The 6,000-nt window shown below is 53.0% G+C and overlaps 1 protein-coding gene across 1 annotated transcript in view; it reads right to left on the bottom strand.

Annotated features, from left to right (window-relative positions):
* Positions 1-572: 572 nt before the first annotated feature.
* CAPN6 (calpain 6) overlaps positions 573-6,000 on the bottom strand; it is a 122,169-nt gene continuing 116,741 nt past the window's right edge. The window contains exon 16 of the transcript XR_012906908.1: positions 573-965. The gene's annotated coding sequence lies outside the window, so the exon portion shown is untranslated. The remainder of the gene's footprint in view (positions 966-6,000) is intronic.

The raw sequence follows: 6,000 nt of genomic DNA, 5'->3' as shown, positions 1-6,000 counted from the left end.
GGTGTTTGCTGGATTTTTTGCAGGGTATCCAGATAAAAGTAAACAGGAGGATCCTACATTTTCATTGTTTAACAAAACTGTATCTCATTTTGCTGTACATTCCTTTTTTTAGGATGTGTTTATCTGTAAAAAAATAAAAAGTGTGTAGTGAAATTCTTCGGTAACTTTGGATTAAGAGGTACTTATGATCTTTTTAAAAATAAGAGAACTAAGTTATTTACTTTGTAAATATGCTGATGGGACGGAGCCATCTGATTGACCTCAGCATTCAGTTTTTTTAAAAGAATTTTTGCTTTCCAACATTAAGTTATTTTAAATTGTGGTTGAAGCAATAGAAAATTTGAAATATGGATTGTGCATGACTGTGTCTTGAGTGTAAAAATATTGCAGTTTGAAACTTGGACCTAAAGTATTGCAAATAAAAGTAATAAATACCACTGAACTGTGTTTTCTCAGCTCTCTCCATAGGATTTCCCTGTGTTAGATAGTAAAATAAGACAGGACTGGATTAAGACAATCTTGGGTCCTAAGCAAACTATGATATGGATGCCTCTGTGTTTCTGCCCCCATGTAGAACACAGGTGGTAATTGGAGTGGCAGCAATGCATTTGCATGGACCCTCCTGAGGTCTTCTCTTCCTACCACACGTGCAATCCTTTGAGGCATTTACATTGGCAAAAGTCCCCAGAGCTGCAGGTCTTGGAGATGGCCCCTTTTTGTGATCCATTCACATTCCTCCAGCTGTCTGCAGACTCAGGCAGATATCACTCCTTTGGTTTCATACATACTGTTCATGTTTTAAGCCTTTCTGACACCACTGTGACTGATCCATATAGTTGTATGCAGACAAAATGTTCATTCATAGTGACTCATCTGCTGTCAGCCTGCAATGAGCCCTCCTACCTGTCATCCTCCAGCTGGATGCAGGAGGTCCTGTATCTCTTGCCACAGCTGCCCTACAGCATCTTAAAGAAAAGATAAACAGAATGATGTATTTTTCACTAGCCCCCTCAGAAACACATCAATCATTCTTACTGAAATTTTGCTGAGGTAAAATTTGGCATGTAAAAATTCAAGTCTGAAGTTTGGCAAACGTACAACCAACTGAAAACAGGGTCTTACAATGGGAAATGTTGGGCACCCTTAACAATAGCAGCTTTGATCTGCCGCTATCATGCCCAAAAGCATTGAAACTGTTTTATAGCATGCAAATGAAAATAGTGGTCCCAAGATAGTGGAGACAAGGTGGGCGAGGGAATAGCTTTTACTGGACCAACTTCTGTAGCAAGTGAGAGAGTTTCAAGTCTGACATGAAGAAGAGCTCTGTGTAACTCAAAAGTGTGGTGCTCTCTCACCAACAGAAATTGGACTAAACAAAGCTTTGGCCTCACCCACCGTGTTGTGTTCTGACAGCATGCACCGTAACGTGTGCAACTGCCACAGGAGGTCCTCCGACTCAGGGCATTCACATCTTTCTTGGCATTGCCTCACATGCAGTTTGGTCTTGACATAATGTCACGTAGCACTGAGGTTCTCACTTTAGCGAACTAGTATCTGCTACCATTGTGCAGAATGGACAGAAACAGGTTATTGCCCTAGTTGTGTGGGTTTGTATTTTAGGAGCAATGATGCAAGGCAGACAGTGCGCTGAAGTTCAGACGACCAGAGTCCGTGCTTGCCTCTACCTTCGAGGGTGACCCGGGTCAAGTCATTTACTTAAGGCCAGATAGAGGTTATGGCTAGACTACAGTTTCTGAAAAAGTGAATGTGTTCATTTGGCATCACTGTATTCTTCTCAGTGAGAGGAATAAGGGATGTTCCGAAAAAGGAGGTTTTTTTTCCAAAATTTGGCCCTGTGTAGATGGGCCAAATTTTGGAAAAACCTCTTTCAGAAAAAAAGCAGAAAAAGATACTCAAATTACGGTTTGCAATTTGCATATCTTTTCCCAACTTTTCTCGGCAGTGTAGACATAATCTTACAAAGATACTGCAGTGCCTAAAGAGCTGACAAATGGGCTTTCAAACGCCCCTAAGTGAGTTAGGCACCTAACTTGTTGATATGATTTTATGAATCCCATAGGTGCCACTCTGCAACGTAAGGCAGCTAGCTGCCTTTCTAAATCTGGCATTTACTCTCTCTGCTTTCATCCTCCATGGGCAAAAGAAGGAAAATAGAAGGCCCATGAGTTTCAGGCAAGTGTGAGGCCGAGGTTTGCAAGGGCTAGCTAAACATGGCCAAACCTGGTACAGTGTGCAGAAGAGCAGAATGTGGCCTCTGAGCCTATCCTGCAAACGCGAAATGCTGCTAATACTTTGTAAGCCAGAGAGTGTGAGAGGCTCATGTCAGACACCAGCAGAGAGTGAAAATTTGTCTTGGAGGCTGGTGCTCCCAGCTGCTGAAACAGCAAGTGTGTTCTGTGCTCTACATGCCTGTGACCTTGTGTTGGGAGTGGATTGTTATTTGTGCACTTGATAGTGTAAGATGTGCTGGGCAATCACGAGACTCAAGCCCTCTCCATGAGGAGATTTGTGCGACTGTTCCGACTACCATTTTCTGAGTGGAATGAATGTCACAATGCTACAGGGCAGCTGCTACAAGCTGGGGCGGGGAAGGGGGAGAGAGGAGAGGAGAGGAGAGGAGAGGAGAAATCTCATCTTGTCTTTTGTGAAGATCCTGGGACCAACACTATTGCAAGACCCTAAGCATGGCTTGCGCTATGCTAGGCTTTTACATCAGTATAGCTACACTCCACGCTCATCCCCCTCTGCCAAGAGACATAGCTTCACCTAGCTAACACCCAATGTAGACCCACCCTAGCTCTGCAGAAGAATTTTTCCAGCACTCAAGCTAGCACCTCGCAAGGGCCTAGGGTTTCTAGACGTGCAGTTTTTCGACTAGAACACCTGGTCGAAAAGGGACTCCAGCGGCTCTGATTGGCCAACTGCAAAAAGTCCAATAGGTGGCCCAGTGGGAGCCTGGAGCTAAGGCAGGATTCCTCCCTGCTGCAGCACCTAGATGCAGCCACCAGGTCCCTGTGCCCAAGTGCTGTCTCTGCAGCTCCCATTGGCCAGGAACTGTGACCAATGGGAGCTGTGGGGCAGCATGCAGAGCCTTTCTGACCTCCCATGGGCCTAGGTGCTGTAGGGAGCTGGTGGTTACTTTCTGGAAGCTTTGGTAAGCACTGCCAGGGCCCTGCCTGCCCCCAACCTCTTCCTGCACCCTAACCCGCTACTCCAGCCCTGAGCCCCCTCCTGCACCCAAACTCCTTCCTGGACTCTGCACCCCAAAGTCCTCTCCAGCTCAACCCCCCCCCTTCCTTGAGCACCCGCCTACATTCCAAACCCCTCATCCCTGACCCCACCCCAGAGCCAGCACTTCAAGCCAGCGCGCTCACACCACCACCACCACAAACCCCAAGCTCCCCCCCAGCCCTGCCTGCACCCTCAGCCCTCTCTCTGCACCCGCCCAGTGCACAACTGCCCAGTGTCCCACCCCAGCGCCCCCTCCCCCCCCTCAACAGCCCAACCATCATAACTGCACAGCACCTCATATCCCTGAGGGAATTTTGCACCAAAAAAAATTAAAATGTGCTGCACACTATTTTACAGTGCTGCAAAAGTCCTTAAAAAGCTCCATCATGGCAGTGGGAGGGACACAGACTGCCCGTACAGCAGTGGGAGCGCACCCTCCAGCCTGCCCCATCCACCTCCCCAAGGGTTCAGGGACTTGGCAGTGAGGCTGCATCTGACAGGCCATAGCACAAGGGCTAGAGCTGCCCCAGAAACATCCTGGGGTCCTGTCCTTCCATGACAGCTGCACCAGGTGTGGGTGAGCACACTCAGCTTCGCAGCAGATGCCAAGTGCAGCGAGGTGAGCTGGGTGAGGGTGCTATGTGGGGCAGTCTGAGTGCAGGAGCTCGGGGGGGGTGTCTTCTAGAGGCAGGGGCAATGGGACACTGCTGGGGGAGAGCAGTGAAGGTGGTTGGAGCTTGGCAGGGAGTGTGGGAAGCTCAGCAGGGTCTGGGGTCCGGGTGCAGAGGTGGTGGGGCGTGTCAGAGGGGGAGTTCAGTGGGCCTGCCAAGATGCTGCTGCATGCTGGGCACTTTGCTGTCCCTCGGCTCCTCCCCCCCGCTCTCTTCACCATCCTATTTCCCTTCCCCACTGCTACATTACCTCCTCCCCCACTTGCATCCCCACTACCGCTTCTCCCAGCTTACTCCACCACAGTAGGGTTGCCAGATGGCTGAAAGAAAAATACCGACCCCCCCCAAAACACCGGGAAAAAATTTTGTTGAAGGAAAAAAAGGGGGGGGGAAGAAGGGGACCTGGGCACGTGCTGCCTGTCCCGTGGAGGCTGTCGACCCATGAGTGAGGAGGAGGCTTCCCCCATTCCTCACACTCAACCAATTGAAGGCTCCCGGCAGCAATCGCAGCCCCCGCCTCCCAGCTGGGACTCCCAGGCACTCCCCCGCTCACGCCAGGCTTCCATTCGGTGCGCAGCCGGAAAAAAGTGGACATTGCACATATCCGGTATTGTTACCGGACAGAGAACGCAAATACCGGCCTGTCGGGTACAATACTGGACACATGGCAACCCTACATCACAGACACTCACTGTTGCACAGAAAACAGGCCGGTGTGCACGCCACACACAGGGCGCGTGCCCAGCACTAGGACACAGAAGGGGGCCGCCAGCTTCAAAAGCAGCTCTGCACACACAGAAATGGGATGGGGGGGGGGGCAGTGGCATAGGTGCCCACACGTCTCATCTTGGCTTGAAGGCAAGCCCCCCCCCCCCCAACTGTGCTTATGGGCATGCCCAGCGTTTCCCCCCCACACACCTCCAGCTTCCCTTTGTGGGTCCCTGGCAAAAATGATGGTGACACAATGAAATCGGGAGGGAGGGGAATACCTGTTTTCACACACCCCTCCCCGGAGTACCCCACACAGGGTCCCCCCCACTACCCAGCACCTCAAGCACACAGACCTCCCTAGCTCCTCACTGCCACGTCCCAGGACCTGTCCCTCCCCCACAGCTACACGCTGGATGGGTCTGGGCTCATTCCAGCCCGTGGGAGCAGCCAACGCAGACAGGCCAGAGAATGAGTGGAGCCTGCTGGGGCTGGGCTGTCTCAGGACCCACTTGTCTGGCAGGACCAGGCCACGTCCCCTCTCCTGCTCAGACAGACAAGCCCAGTCCCTGTGCCAGTCCTAGGTGGCTCAGCCCCAGGGCTCCCACAGGTCACAGCGGTCAAAGACCGCTTGGCGCCAGGGTCATGCTGGGGAGTGGGACCGACCCTTGGACATGACCCCCCTCAAGAACCTGCCCAGCCCAGCCATGGGCACTGTCCCCACGCCCTGGGGTCAGGTGGGGCAAGGAGGAGCACGTGGTGGGTGAGGCCTCAAGGTGGGGGGGCAGAGGGACATTGGGGCTCCTTCTGAGTTTGGGCCCAGTGCCATTGGCAAGCCTAGCAGTGTACCTCACAGGCTTGCCAGATGTCTAGTTTTCTACCGGACAGTCCGGTAGAAAAATTCAGAAAATACCAGAATGCAATGTACGGTATTTTATGAATTTCCAGCAGTGCGCCGGCTGGAAGCCTGGCAGGGGCGGGGGACGCGACTGGGAGGCAGAGCGCGCTTGGCTTTGGGAGCCCTGTGGTCGCGCGCAAAAGCCGGGTGGGGTGCGGGGGCTGGGACTCCCAGCCACCTGCCCGGCTGGGAGCCTCTGGTTGCCAGCAGAAGCCGGGGCGGTGGGGAGGGGGCGGGGGAGTGGCTCCCAGCCCCGCTCCTGCCCAGCTTCTGCTGGCAAGTAAAGGGAGCACCTGCCGGGGGCACGGCCGGAAGGACTCTGGCTGTGGCCAGTGGCTGCACCCCTTGCCTCCCACCAAGTCTGCTCCCACCCCCTGCCTCTGCCCCCCTCATTCTGCCCCATGGCCCCCAATCCCTCCCCAGCTCTGCTTCCTGCCCCCTCCCAGCCAGCCCTACCCCTCCCCCCGGCCG

Source organism: Pelodiscus sinensis, chromosome 13 (assembly GCF_049634645.1).
Source record: "Pelodiscus sinensis isolate JC-2024 chromosome 13, ASM4963464v1, whole genome shotgun sequence".
NCBI lineage: Eukaryota > Metazoa > Chordata > Testudines > Trionychidae > Pelodiscus > Pelodiscus sinensis.
The sequence above is the reverse complement of the archived record's forward strand: the minus strand, read 5'-3'. Positions and strand labels throughout refer to the sequence as shown.